The sequence below is a fragment of the Grampus griseus genome (genome assembly GCF_964374135.1).
Source record: "Grampus griseus genome assembly, chromosome: 3".
In the NCBI taxonomy this organism is placed as follows: domain Eukaryota; kingdom Metazoa; phylum Chordata; class Mammalia; order Artiodactyla; family Delphinidae; genus Grampus; species Grampus griseus.
In genome coordinates this window covers 43,895,575-43,909,691 of record NC_139019.1, presented here as the reverse complement: position 1 = coordinate 43,909,691, position 14,117 = coordinate 43,895,575, and the positions used below count along the sequence as shown (strand labels likewise).

Sequence of the window (14,117 nt, the reverse complement as noted above, 5' to 3'; positions counted from 1 at the left end):
CCTGAATTAGCCACCCACATATTTTAAAGTCACTCCTTGAACTCTAAAATGTGCTTTATCTTTTTAAACCTGAGAGGGCAATTTCACTAGATTTCAATCCCTCTGACTCAACAATTCAAAACTGGGGACATTTTTTGAAAGGCCAGGGTCATAATAAAGAACTCTTTATCAGGCAGTCCCCTCAGAAAGGCAACAGCAAATCCAAAGCCAGCCTTGAATCTAGCAAACAGACTAGAAGCTCATGTAACAATTTAAGTCTAGGCAGATAAAACCGCTTCTAAATGATCAGACAGCAAAGAAACTCGGCTGTAAATAATCTCCTAACAAATTTTACCTAGTCCCCACGCAGTTAAACAGCAGTTCTATAATAAAAATAACAATTATATATACTCAATTTGGGGGGAAAAAGTGAAGTTACATTATCTAAGATGTTAACAATTATTTTGCTGTTAACAATTCTTTTGCTCTGCAAGTAACTGCTCTGCAAATAACTGCACTGAGCATATAACAATAAACAAATAAGACAAGGTACCTGCCCTCAGAAGTTTATGCAATAAACATGGGTGAGAGTAAATAAGATAACTAAGAGACTGATCTGAATGAAATAAACAGGATAACATAGAGTAACAAGACAAATCAAAGGATACAGGAAGGGGGATGACCACTTTACATAGATAGAATGGTTAGAGAAAGTCACTCAGAATGTAACATGAGTCAAAACTGAGCTAACAAGGAAAAAAAAAGAGGCAGAACATAAAGGCCCAAAGACAGGAAGGAAAATGCTTAGTGTAGTCAAGGAAGAGAAAGAAGGCCAAAGGTCAATGGTCTAGGAAGACAGTAAACAAGGCTGCAGAGAAAGGAAGGGGACAAACAATAAAGACGCTGGTAGGCTATAGAGTCTGCATGTTATTCTTAGGGTCCAATGGAAAGACACTCTGCTCTATGAATCATAAACTACAGGAGTTTGTAAGAATAGCACAATAACAAAGTTACAAGGCTACACAGCAAGTAGTTCAAATAAGAGACAGATGGCAGCTTGTATAAGCCCAGTGACAGTGGAACAGAAATGGACATATTTGGGAGAGCAAATAGATTTGCTAATTGATTAGATGGGAGGAAAAGAAGGAATCAAAAGTGAGCCCTGTTTATTTAGCTTGAGTAGGTGGATACTGTATCCATTTATTGAGCTAGGGAAGAATGGAGAAAGTATGGGGCTGTGAAACACTCAAAAAAGTTCAGTTTTGGATATGTTAAATTTGTAAACTAAATGGAGAAGTCAAGGTTAGTTAAATTACGATAGTAGAATACGGGGAAGATCTTTTGCATAAAGATCCCATTTAAAACTATGGTACCATACTGCAGGTTAAACAATTACCTCAGAAGAGTATTATGCATTATGCTTCAACACTTTTAAACTGGTCATAAATGCAACCTAAAGATACCTGGTTTCTGCTCAGTTCTGTCCCTTCAACTTACATTTATCTATTTTCCCTTATCCACAATCTTCCTCCTGGTCATATGATCCTCACACACTACTATCTATCTGACCCAGCCATAACAATACTACTACTACTGTTGGTTATCATCTTACAATTTCAAAGCATTTAGCATTCATTATTTCACTTGATTCTAACGATAACTTTGTGAAACAGGAAAAGAACCAGTTTTACTACAGCAGGAAATAAAAGTCTTACAAAGGCTGGCCGGGCCAACAACAAATAGCTATTATTTACTAGATGGGATGAAATCAGTGTTCATATTTAAGGACTCTGTTTACTCTGTATTCACAGAATTTCAGAGCAGACAAACTACATGAGTTCAAGAACTACATTTTTGCCTTGTTTGTTACTAAACAAGAACCAGTGAAAGTACAGGCACACAGTAGACACTCAAATATCTACAGGCAATGAACATCTCTAGCATAGACTAGTACTCAAGAAATAAAAATCCCAGATCCACTGTTGAGCCAATGTTTTACAGTAAATAAGGTGGTATGTTTGTATCCTACTTTCTCATTTCCAATACAGAAATGTTGTCATTTATTTTCCAAGTATGCTCAAGTATAAATTAGATAATATCTAACATTTCAAGCTACTCAAAAGAAGATTGCTCTATGAATTCAGGATGGCATTATTTTGCAACCAGTCTTATTTCACATATCCATAAAAAAAATTTCCCCTTTTATTTCGAATTTCCTATAAAAGATTTTAGGAAAGAAAAGATGTCAAACAGGCTTTACAATAGAGCAGAAAAAAAGATCAAAAACTACCATTTGTATTTATCGACTACTATTTTGTGGAACTGACATACTACATACATATCAAGGAAGACGCCAAATAGTTCCACATACTTAAGGTCAATTGATATTCAACAGAGGTATTCCAACATGATTCAATGGGAAACAAAGTCTTTTCAACAAATTGAACTGGGAGAGTAGAACATCTAAATTAAAAATAATAATAATAGAGAAATGAACCGAAACCCTTTCACAGGCCAAAAAATCATTCAAAATGGATCACAGACATAAAAATATAAGCTAAACTACAAACCTTTTAGAAGAAAGCTAAAAAGCAGAAGAAAATCCTGTGACTTGGGGTTAGGCAGAGATTTCTTATGACACAAAAAAGCACAAATCAGGGACTACCCTGGTGGTCCAGTGGGTAAAACTCTGCGCTCACAATGCAGGGGGCCCAGATTCGATCCCTGGTCGGGGAACTAGATCCCACATGCATGCCGCAACTAAGAAGCCACGTGCCGCAAATAAAGATCCCACATGCTGCAACTAAGACATGGCACAGCATGCATACATGCATGAATATTTTTTTTAAAAAAGCACATATCACGAAGAAAAAAGTAACCAATTTTACTATAAATTTTGAACTGCCTGATCTTCGAAACACAGTTAAGAAAATGAAGACAAACCATAGATGGGAGAAATTGGCAAAACGTGTATCTAATACACTTGTAGCCAAAATATATAAAGAATTCTTACTATTTAATAAAACAAGCCAATTTTTTTTAATGGACCAAAGACTTTAATAGACACTTCACCAAAGCACATAAAAAGATGCTCATCACGTCACTACACCATATGATAGCTTTAATGTTTGCTAACTACCCACTCAACTACCCTGGCAGTAAATACTGTAAAAATAAAGGAATGTACTCCAATTAATCACTGTATTATTAATCAACTTGAGGTACTTTTCTTCCTTAAAGGACAAGAATACTTAAGAACAATAGATCATCTGCTTCTTTTAAGAAGGGCAAATAACCTGTACACGGTGTTTTGGAAATTGGAAGGCAGGGAGGTGGGTGTCTGATCACACCTGTGCTATTACATATTGCAATACATTATTATAAATGTCTTTTTTATAGCTATATATCATTGTGATCTTATTATATGCATAGGATATTTTATTTCAGGATAGTATACACACTTTAAAAAGTGCACTTTAAAAACGTTAGGGGGCTTCCCCGGTGGCGTAGTGGTTGGGAGTCCGCCTGCCGATGCAGAGAACACGGGTTCGTGCCCCGGTCCGGGAGGATCCCACATGCCGCGGAGCGGCTGGGCTCGTGAGCCATGGTCGCTGGGCCTGTGCGTCCGGAGCCTGTGCTCCACGACGGGAGAGGCCACAGCAGTGAGAGGCTCGCGTACCGCAAAAAAAAAAAAAAAAAAAAAAAAAGTTAGGGATCTGACTGGATTCTGTACCACTGCTCTAGAGCTGTGCTTTCCAATACGGCAGCTAGTAGCCATATATTGCAATTTATATTTAAACTAACATTAAATAAATCTTAAAATTCAGATCCACATCTGCACTAGACACATTTCAAAACTCCATAATGACATACAGCTAGTGACTATTATACTGAACAGTACAGACAAAGAAATGCTTCCATCTTTTCACAAAGTTCTACTGGACAGCACTGCTCTTAACAATACAACCTATTACTTAGAACACTAAGGAAGTTAACTGTAACAAAAATGAAGATAAACAGAATTCAAATTATGGTTCTGTCACCTACTGTGAAGCCTGGGTAAACTAATTTCAAACTGAGTTTCTTAAACCACTGAATGGAAATAGCATTTCTTCTATATGATAACTGGGAAAAGCACATTTTAAATTAAAATATTATATAACATTATTTATGAAGTGATCCTAAAGGAGAATATTCCTGAAAAAGAACTCATTTGAACATTTTATTATAAACAACTCACAACTGTATCACATTAAGGAAAATAAAATTTAGTTGCTGGCTAAGAATAAAATATCTTCTAAGTTCCTGAAACAAAATAGTATTTGACTTTCTTTATATTGTCACCCTACAACTCTAACTATGAGCCATAATGGGTGGGAGTCTAAGTTCTGGATACAGAATGTACGGATTCAGAAATACCACTCGCTTACTGGCTGTGTATCCTTAGCAAGCAATTTAAAATCTGTGACTTCATTTTCTCATCTATAAAATTAGGACAATAGAACCTTCCCACACACTGTGTCTATGAAGATTAAATTAGTCAATACAGTTAAAAAGCTTAGAACACTGCCTGCAACATGGTAAGCATTAATATTAGTTATTAAAATCCACTCATTATGGTAAATGTTGGTATCAAGAATAAAGAACTATAACTCAACAACAAAAACAATCTGGTTTGGGGCTTCCCTGGTGGCGCAGTGGCTGGGAATCTGCCTGCCGGTGCAGGGGACACGGGTTCGTGCCCCGGTCCGGGAGGATCCCGCATGCCACGGAGCGGCTGGGCCCGTGAGCCATGGCCGCTGGGCCTGCGCGTCCGGAGCCTGTGCTCCGCAGCGCGAGAGGCCACGGCAGTGAGAGGCCCGCGTACTGCAAGGAAAAAAAAAAAAAATCTGGTTTAAAAATGGGCAGAAGACTTGAATAAATATTTCTCCAAAGACATACAAATGGCCAATAAGCACATCAGACATCACTAATCATTAGTGAAATTCAAATCAAAACCATAATGATACCACTTCACACCCATTAGAACACAAAACATGGAAAACAACAAATGTTGGGAAAAAATAGGGAGAAATTGGGACCCCTGTGAACTGCTGATAGGAATAAGAAGTGGTGCAGCCACTATGGAATACAATATGGTGGTTCCTCAAACAATTAAAAATAGAATTACCATATGATCCAACAATTCCACTTCTAGGTATCTATCCAAAAGAATTAAAAGCAAATCTTCAAACATATATTTGTACACCCATGTTCACAGCAACATTATTTAAATAACCAAAAGGTAAAGGCAACCCATGTGTCCATCAATGGATGAATGGATAAGCAAAATGTGGTACACACACATATAATGGATTATTGTGTCTTAAAAAAAGGATATTCTGATTGACCCATGCTACAACATGGATGAACCTCGAAGACATTCTGCTGAGTGAAATAAGCCAGTCACAAAAAGACAAATACTTCATGATTCCACTTATATGAGGTACCTAGTCAAATTCATAAAGACAAAAAGTAGAGTGGTGGTTTCCAAGGGTTGAGGGGAGCAGAGAATGAAGAGTTATGGTTTAATGGGTACAGAGTTTCACTTTTACGAAATGAAAAGAGCTCTGGAGCTGAGTGGTGGTAATGGCTGCATAACAATGCCAATGTACCTAATGCCACAGAACTGTACATTTAAAAACGGCTGAATTGGTAAATTTTATTATTGTATTTATGCATAATATGTCATGCATATTCTGCCACAAATTTTTAATTAGGACAATGAAGTCTATTTTATTATGAAGTAAACATAACTAATTTCCTCAAAGATTTCACTCAAAACATTTAAGAATGTTTTGAAGAGTACAATATCAATAGGTATGAGGTACCTAGAATAGTCAAACTCATAGAAAGTCAAATGGTGATTGCCAGGGGCTGGAGAGAAAGGGAAATGGGGAGTTAATGTTTAATACGTACACAAAGTTTCAATTTGAGAAGATAAAAATGGTTCTGGAGATGGATGGTGATGATAATTGCACAATAATGGAAATGTACTCAAGGTCACTGAACTGCACACTCAAAAATGGCTAAAATGGTAAACTTTATTTTACCATAATAAAAAAGTTCCCTCATTACAAATATTGGGAGATTAGTGAGTGCAAGGAGTGGAAAACCTTACTTACATATCTCACACTGGTTCAAAAGGTAGAAAGACTTAAATCTTCTAAAGTGATACAAATTTAGAATACACTTTCTCCTCTAAACTTATAACAACTCAAACCTCCTATTTGTGGGGCAAAGACTTTTAGCTAGTTATACTGACACAACTACTGGTTGTAAAGAATTACCCCTATTGTGCTTTTTAACTATGTCCACAAATTCTTTTGACAAAAGGTAGAGCCTAACTCCTCACCCCTTGATTGTGGGTTAGACTTAACGACTTGCTTCTCATGAAGTGAGTGTGGCTGAATTGACTTCTGAGAATATGTCATAAAAGGCATCACGCTTCTATCTACCTCTCTTCTCAGATCACTTCCTCTGGGAGATGCAGCTGCCATGTAAAGAAACTCAAACAGCTACAGGTCTGTATATGGTAAGGCATATGGTAAGGAAACTGAGTTCTCCAGACAACAACCAGCATCAACCTGCCAGCCCAATGAGTATACCTTCTTGGAAGGAGATCCTCCAGCCCCAATCAAGCCTTCAAATGAGTGCAACCCTTGAGATTTTCATGAAAAGACATGGAGGGAGCCAGAACCACTCAGCTAAACTGCTACCAAACTTCTGACCCACAGAAAATCCATGTGTGATACTATTTTTCTTTAAACTCATTCATTTAAAAGAATATACAGTTGACGCTTAAACAACACAGGTTAGAACTGTGCAGGCCAACTTATATGTGGATTTTTATCAACAGTAAATACTACACTATCCACAACTGGTTGAATTCGTGGATGCAGAACTGCAGATACCGAGAAACCTCAGAAATGGAAGGTCGACTATAAGTTATGTGTGAATTTTCCACTTCAAGGGTAGGTGCCCATAATCCCCGCGTCATTCGAAAGTCAACTGCATAATTTATGTTCACTGCAAAGCTAACTTGTTTTTACTAGCATACGTATGTAAAGACAAAAATGACACTTTTTCAGTTGAAGAATGTTTTTTAACATATCTGCAAGTTGAGTTTCAAAAGAAAAAAACCTATGTAACTAGAATTTTTTTCTTATTCTTGCTTAAAAAAATTGTTTTAAGTATGGAAAAAACTTTTAAATGTAGTTTTAAAAATATATAACCTGAAAACTGGATTAAAGGGTAGAAAATGAAGATCAGAAACACTGCACTCCTCAAGCTGTGAACAGAAAGATGACTAAAGAACAAGAAACTGAGTAGGATATCTTGTATAAAATGATGCAGAAACCAGCAACTACTTGAAAAGATACAGAGCAAAAGCCTATAACTACTCTGCTAGGTGAGGCAGCTAACAAAAAGGGAAAAAGCAAGCAGGTAAAACTGAAAAAGACAGACCCAACCACAAAGGGTCTTCAACAATTTTAACATTTTGTTTTTCACAATGCTACTGTTGAAAGAAATGAACCTGCTATCCAAGAAAATACATGGAAGCACCACCAAAATTATCAATTTCGGAGACTTCTCGAACCACACAGCCAAAAAGAATTCATGTTAGGAGCCCCTCACACATACATTATTAAAAGCAGGGAGGGCAGGGAATACATTTCTTTCCAACCTACTCTTCCCTAAATATTCCAAATACATGACCCTAAAGGCTGCTAAAGCAACAATAACAAGAACTATAATTTAGCTAGATTTCTCTGGCCACAGGAGACTTTGTGGAGACTGAATGTAACTAAAGGCTAACACATGAGTTAGGAGGTTATTTCCTTAGTCAAGGACCAAACTAGCACAATAAATGGAACTGGAAATGAGTAGGCAGGGCTGACTGGCATGCAGGTAATGCCATTAACAGAAACAAGAGAATAACTTCAGAAACTAAAATACTGGTTTGACATGTAAAATACATTAAGCAAAATTTTAAAATGTTACAATTAGAATAAAACTTTACCTCTATATCACACCTCACAATTAACAAAGTCATCAGTTTTATGAAGAAACTAAGGCCAAGAGAGGTTAAGTAAATATACAAGGTCATACAGGCCCTTTTCTAGATATTCCAAATCCAAGACCAAAAATCTCCTAACTCCCAGAAATTACCCTTTTTCTACATCACTACCCTTACCTGGAACTAAATTGTTATCAAAACATTTTCATCAAAAATTAAGCAGAAAAAGTGGTTGACTCAAAGATAATCTGGCCTGGGTTTAGGTTCTATCCTCACTTGTAATTTTACTTTCAGATTAGAGGTTCCCATCCTTATTCCCTTCTCTTGCTAACTTTAAATTTTATTTTCTTCTCTCTTATGTTCACTCCATAACCTGAAACAACATTTTTATTTTTAGCTAACCAGAGTTATCCCTCAAATAGCTACTAACAAATAGCAAAACTAACAGTAGTTTCTCTTCTTTCAGCTGGTCTCCAAGCTCCACTAGTAATCAATATTAACCAAAGAGAAGCAGTAAATAAGAAAAACAAAAACATCAGTGATTATGCTCAAAAAGAATGAGTTAATAAAGTAAAATCCACATGAAGGCAGTATTAAATATGACTAGTGATTAAGCATTTGGGACTCTGGAGTCCGACTTGGAAATTTGGTCAAGACTCCAACCTAACCTTGGTCATAACCAAGTAACTCTCTCCCAGTCTCAGTCTCCCTAAAATCTTAAATTTCTCACCCATACCGCTGTAACAATAGTACTTTCCTCTAAGATATACTATGTACACAGCAAAATACATGACACTATCATCATCTATAAACGTTAGTCATTATAATTGTCATTTTAGACCTATATATTTTTCAGGCACAGGAGGGGAAAAAAAGGGGGAAAAAATGGGAGTAGGGGAGACAGGTACTTAAGGGGGGGAAAAGAAGCAACCCAGCAATTGTTCCAGTTACTACTGGTACTGTATATTTCAATGCAAAGAAAATAATTAAATATTTATCAAAAACTCAAGTTGAGTGAATCTGTCCTTGAACAACTACTGTAAGCAAATTTCACGAATGTCAGACTATCCAAGGATTAGAGCTAACTGAACCTGGTCGGGCTTCCCTGGTCGCACAGTGGTTAAGAATCTGCCTGCCAATGCAGGGGACACAGATTCCATTCCTGGTCCAGGAAGATCCCACATGCCGCGGAGTAGCTAAGCCCCTGCGCCGCAACTACTGAGCCTGAGCTCTGGAGCCTGCAAGCCACAACTACTGAGCCCACGTGCCACAACTACTGAAGCCTACGTGCCACAACTACTGAAGCCTGCACGCCTAGAGCCCATGCTCTGCAACAAGAGAAGCCACAATGAGAAGCCCACACACCGCAACGAGGAGTAGCCCCTGCTCACCGCAACTAGAGAACGCCCGCACACAGCAATGAAGACCCAACATAGCCATAAATAAATAAACAGATAGATAGATAAATTTATATTAAAAAAAAAACCCTGGTCACTGAATAATCGTTATCCTGATACTACTGCTTGGAGTAACATCATCAATAGGAGAAATTTAAAGAAAAATAATCACAAATAGTAAATGTTATGTGGTTCTTTTCTATAAATAAAGGCTATTCACTTCCAGTTCAACTTCTCAATCACGTTTAAAATGAATGTTCTTAGACAAGTAACTTGAAAATCCACTAAGTTAAGGAACATAAAATACAAGCCCTCTGAAGCATAAAAAAATAAGGGGGGGGAAAGAGGGGTTGTTCTCATCATAATTTTACATAAATCAAGGTGGAAACTCAATTAGCAGTACTACACACAGCTCTGACCCAGAAAACACAAATATCTTATTCTATTCTAACAGAGAGATTTATTGAACTCTAATCTCAATTTTACATCAGAAAGTAAATACCATATATGTATATCTAAATACCTACAATCTTTCGGACTCGCCTACCTCTTCTGCTCTAAGTGAGCTAACAAGATACAACAGTATAACAACAAAAAAAAGTTCTGTGTTCAAAATAAATGAGCAACTGACCAGTTATTAGGCCATCTTGGCAAAGTGTTCAAAAATTACAATTTTTTAATCTCAGAAAAATAATTAAATGAAATAAACTCTAATTTTAGCTACATTGATCTGTTAATATAAATTGTTTAAAAATAAACTTAACTTTTTAAAAACAAACACTTCTACTCAATGCCTATGATTCAGTGAAAAACTAAATGCAGTAACAAATCGTAACACCACTCAATCCTCAAATATACAAATATTATTAAAAGATGATACTCTTATTTGTCAAAAGATTTCTATTACAGCAATTAACATTCACAACTTTTTTAACAAGTTTTGTTTATAAACTTACGGCAGCATAACCTTCCAAGGGAGAAAACATACTCGTTTTTTGTGGGTTTTTTTGGTTGTTTTTTTTTAAGTTATTTGAAAGGTTCTTAGTGCACCTTGCTCACTTCCTCTCAGTTTCTGTTCCTAGTAATGAACTGACTTTTTGGAAGTCAGATCTTAAGGAATAATTTGAAATACAAAACCACTTCAAAAATTGTTTCAAGAAATTTCTATAATGGATTAAAAAGTTAGGAACTGTTACCCCTTAAAACAATTTACTTCATGAAATACCAGATTAAAAGTCAAGCCCTATAATTTGTTTTAAACAACTACCTAACTCTAAATTGGAACACTAAACTGTATTTAGAACACAATTTACACTCATATTTAGAAAAGTAAACTGGCTATTTGTTGTGTTTTTTTCCTACCTTTCTACCAATCCATAAAGCCATACTGACCATATGGATTTTGTCTTTTACTTTAGAAGCACAAAAACTTCAAATTTGGACTGTTCCATCTGAAATATTCTTAACTTTTAATTCTTTCTGCATTTCAATTTACTTAATAGTTGTTTTCAGACTGCTCAGGAAACTGAAGCCAAGCAATCTTATTGCAAGAAACTGAAAGGCTTCCAAGAATAACACAGGGATAAAGTTGACTCTCATTACAGTTTACAAACAGACATTTGATTTGCTCACCATATGGTACTTACAAATTCCAACAGGACTGCACAGGAAGGTGTTGGGTTTTTCTCTGTAATCTTTATGTTTTCCAGTTTGTTTTTTTATTTTGTATCCTCTGAAATAAAATCCAAGTTCTTTGAAGATACTTAACCTATGGCTACTTGACATAGAGTTACTTCAGTCAGCTACCCATACTTCTGTTTTAAAGTTTTCATATGGTTATCTCCAGAATTAGCCAAGTTCCTTGGATTTAAGATTTTAAAGTCTTCTTTATTATTCCATGTACTTGTCACTGTTGTACTTATCCACTCCAGATGAAATATCCAATTTACGAGCCAAAAAGCAAAAACAAAAAGAAAATTTCACATCTGAAGAGCATTCCTAAACATCAGCATAAACAGAGACACACAGCTATCTCAATACTACCGTGCTGCTGGGAAACTGCAACATCTTAAATTTCCATGTAAATAAAAGATAAAAGCAAAAAAACTGTATTCGTTCAATGTCTTCATTTAGAAAAGCTGTCCCATTGTGACATGAAAAGGGCTGAGGTCAAAAATTCCTAAAACTTTAAATAAAGGTAAAAATAAACTGCCATGAAACTTCAGCAATATTTAAACAGTAATTTGAAACTGCAGAGAAATTACTCAGTACACAAATCAAACATATCTTACAGTTCTGGCTGAAGAACACCAACAAGAGGGGAGGGATTGGGGGGCGGGGGAGGGCAAAAATACTACCAGCTGAAATACTTTAACCAGTTATATAATCCGTTTGAACCAAAATACTGAAGAAATGCCTGGGTCTCTTTAAAGCTTGTAGAATTGTTCACTACTACCAATTCACTTCAGAGATGATTCTTGCCAATTTTAATAAACTTCTGGGGCAAAATTATCCAGAAACATTGTAATTCCAAAATGGCCACTTGAAATATCCGGGGCCTTTTACACAAAACCTAGAAGATGATCTTCATATCTGAGTAATTCAATCACCTGTAAAAGTTATAAAAAACAATTTAAATTACACAGTGAGCTTTAATTTTGAGCTAAAAATTAATCCCCAACCTAAACAGTCAACCTCTGGACAGAAATGCACTTCTATACCAAGCAAGCACCCCAAAAAAGTCAAGAGTATGAAAAGGACTTCAGGATATGTAGAGACAAGGGAAAAACGATGGGAGATGGTATTATGGAGGGCAAGCGCTGATTTCAAGTGGGAAGGGGGTGCGGATATAAGCTAACAGGATTATATAAGCAAACCTCCTTATACGTTGAGTAAATATTACAAACTATGAAACAAGCAAACAATCTTACAAAAGACCTTCTGTATTTTCTATTCAATCTACCAAAGGAAAACGAATAGACAGGTGTGCTGCCACCGAGCATTATTACTAAATGCAACTTAGAGAATGAGGGATATAAAGAGAAAGACGCTCCCTCCAAATCAGAATGTCCAAAAGAAGAGGCATGTTTTCCCCGCTCAGAGTAGGAAGGTTAGTGCCTGAGAAGTGGGGCGAGAACATTCCTTAAATTCGCCCGAACGTGAGACTTACCCGGCTTCTAAGGGCAGCAAGGAAATGTGAGGCTTCCCAATTTCCTTGAATTAAGGAAACAGGTTTCTTTCTCACAGCACTGAGGGGGTGGAAGAACCTAGCCCTTCTCGTAAACCGCGTTCAGAGTGGTTCTCTCTCCCAAACAGACCAGTCCCCTCAGACCCCACGGGACTCAGAGGGACTAGACAGCGCTCGCCTCAGTCCATAGCTCGGGCCACGGACCTCGAGAGGCGGGCTGACCGGGCGCGCTGAGAAACCACCGAAGGCCACAACTCGGCCTCGACTCCCTCAGCCCTCCGAGAGCGGCAGCGGTGCGGAAGGAGGCGGGCGCGTGCGAGAGGCCGGAGCGGGGAAGACCAAGCACGGACGGCGCCGGACTCGTTCCCAGCCTCCGCCAAACAACCCCCCCCACCAGCCGCCCAGGCTAAGCCGCCCACCCCCTCCCCACAACTGCCACCTCCGCTCCACCAGGACCAACACCTAGAGGGGCCTCCCCGCGCTGTCCTTCCCTCTCTCTCCTTGCTCTCCCGCCACCTCCCCCCCGCCGCCGCCCGCGGACAGCCTCACACCTCGCGCAGCCAACGCCGCTCCCGACCCCTCAAACCTTAACGCCGACACGGGCACCCCCCCTCCCCTCCCCAGACGCCGGCGCCGAGCCCAGAGGACGCTGTTACCTTCTGCGACACCAGAGGTGCCCCTGGCCTGGGGGTGCCGCTGCGCTCGATCCCGGGAGAAGGTTTTCGGTACTTTGAATAATCCCCTTTTGCCGCTTTTCCCTCCCCCACAACCAGTCTCAGTCCCAAAATGGCGCCGACCCGATCCGCAATGTTCTGGGCCAAGTCTCGCGAGATCGTGGAAGGTGGCGAGGCGGGGAAGGAACTAGAGGAGCTGAGGAGACGGGAGAGGAAAGGCGGGGCGAGGAGAAGGAGGAGGGAGATAGGGTGTGGAAGAATCGGTGCGAACGAACCTACTGGGCGGGGCAGCAGGAGGAGCGCCTCCACCAAAGAACCTTCTGGCCCAAGCAACCGCTCACGCCCCGGCCAAAGAAGCTCCGCCCTCTACGTCGGGCGGCTGGGGGGAGGGGTGGAGGGCGTGGTTATGCCTAGGGGCGGGGCTTCTAGGAGGTCCCGGAGGCAGGGGCGCGCAGGGGGCGGTGGCTCCGTGCGGTGACGTCAGGAGCAGCTGGAGTTGGGGATTACCCCCTGCTGCTGACGTGAGGACGGTGAACAATCGGGAAGGTTCGGTGGAAGGGGGAATTCCCCGCTGCTCCCTGAGGAGCCCCCCTTCCCTTCCCCCAATCCGGGGCCAACCCGGAGCCCGGGATGGTGGGGCCGCCGGGGGTGGGGGCCAGAGGGGAACGCTGCTTCGGGAGGCGGCCGAGCGCGCTCGAGTGGCGCGCGCCGCGGCGTCTTCCACTGCTAGATGTTCGGAGGTGCCGCGGCGCGCGCGATGCGCGGAGTACCGCGCTGGGGCCTGGGCGGCTGCGAGATCACATGCTCGCCTGTACACTGCC

At 39.7% G+C, this 14,117-nt stretch overlaps 1 protein-coding gene across 2 annotated transcripts in view; it reads right to left on the bottom strand.

Moving 5' to 3' along the window:
• The window catches only part of GPBP1 (GC-rich promoter binding protein 1), a 72,332-nt gene extending 58,758 nt beyond the window's left edge, over nt 1-13,574 (bottom strand). The window contains exons 1-2 of one of the 2 annotated variants that reach the window (XM_082652612.1): nt 13,279-13,574; nt 11,082-12,044 (exon numbers count right to left, since the gene is read on the bottom strand). The gene's annotated coding sequence lies outside the window, so the exon portion shown is untranslated. The remainder of the gene's footprint in view (nt 1-11,081; nt 12,045-13,278) is intronic. The other variant, XM_082652610.1, reaches the window with a different exon arrangement.
• Nucleotides 13,575-14,117: the final 543 nt, after the last annotated feature.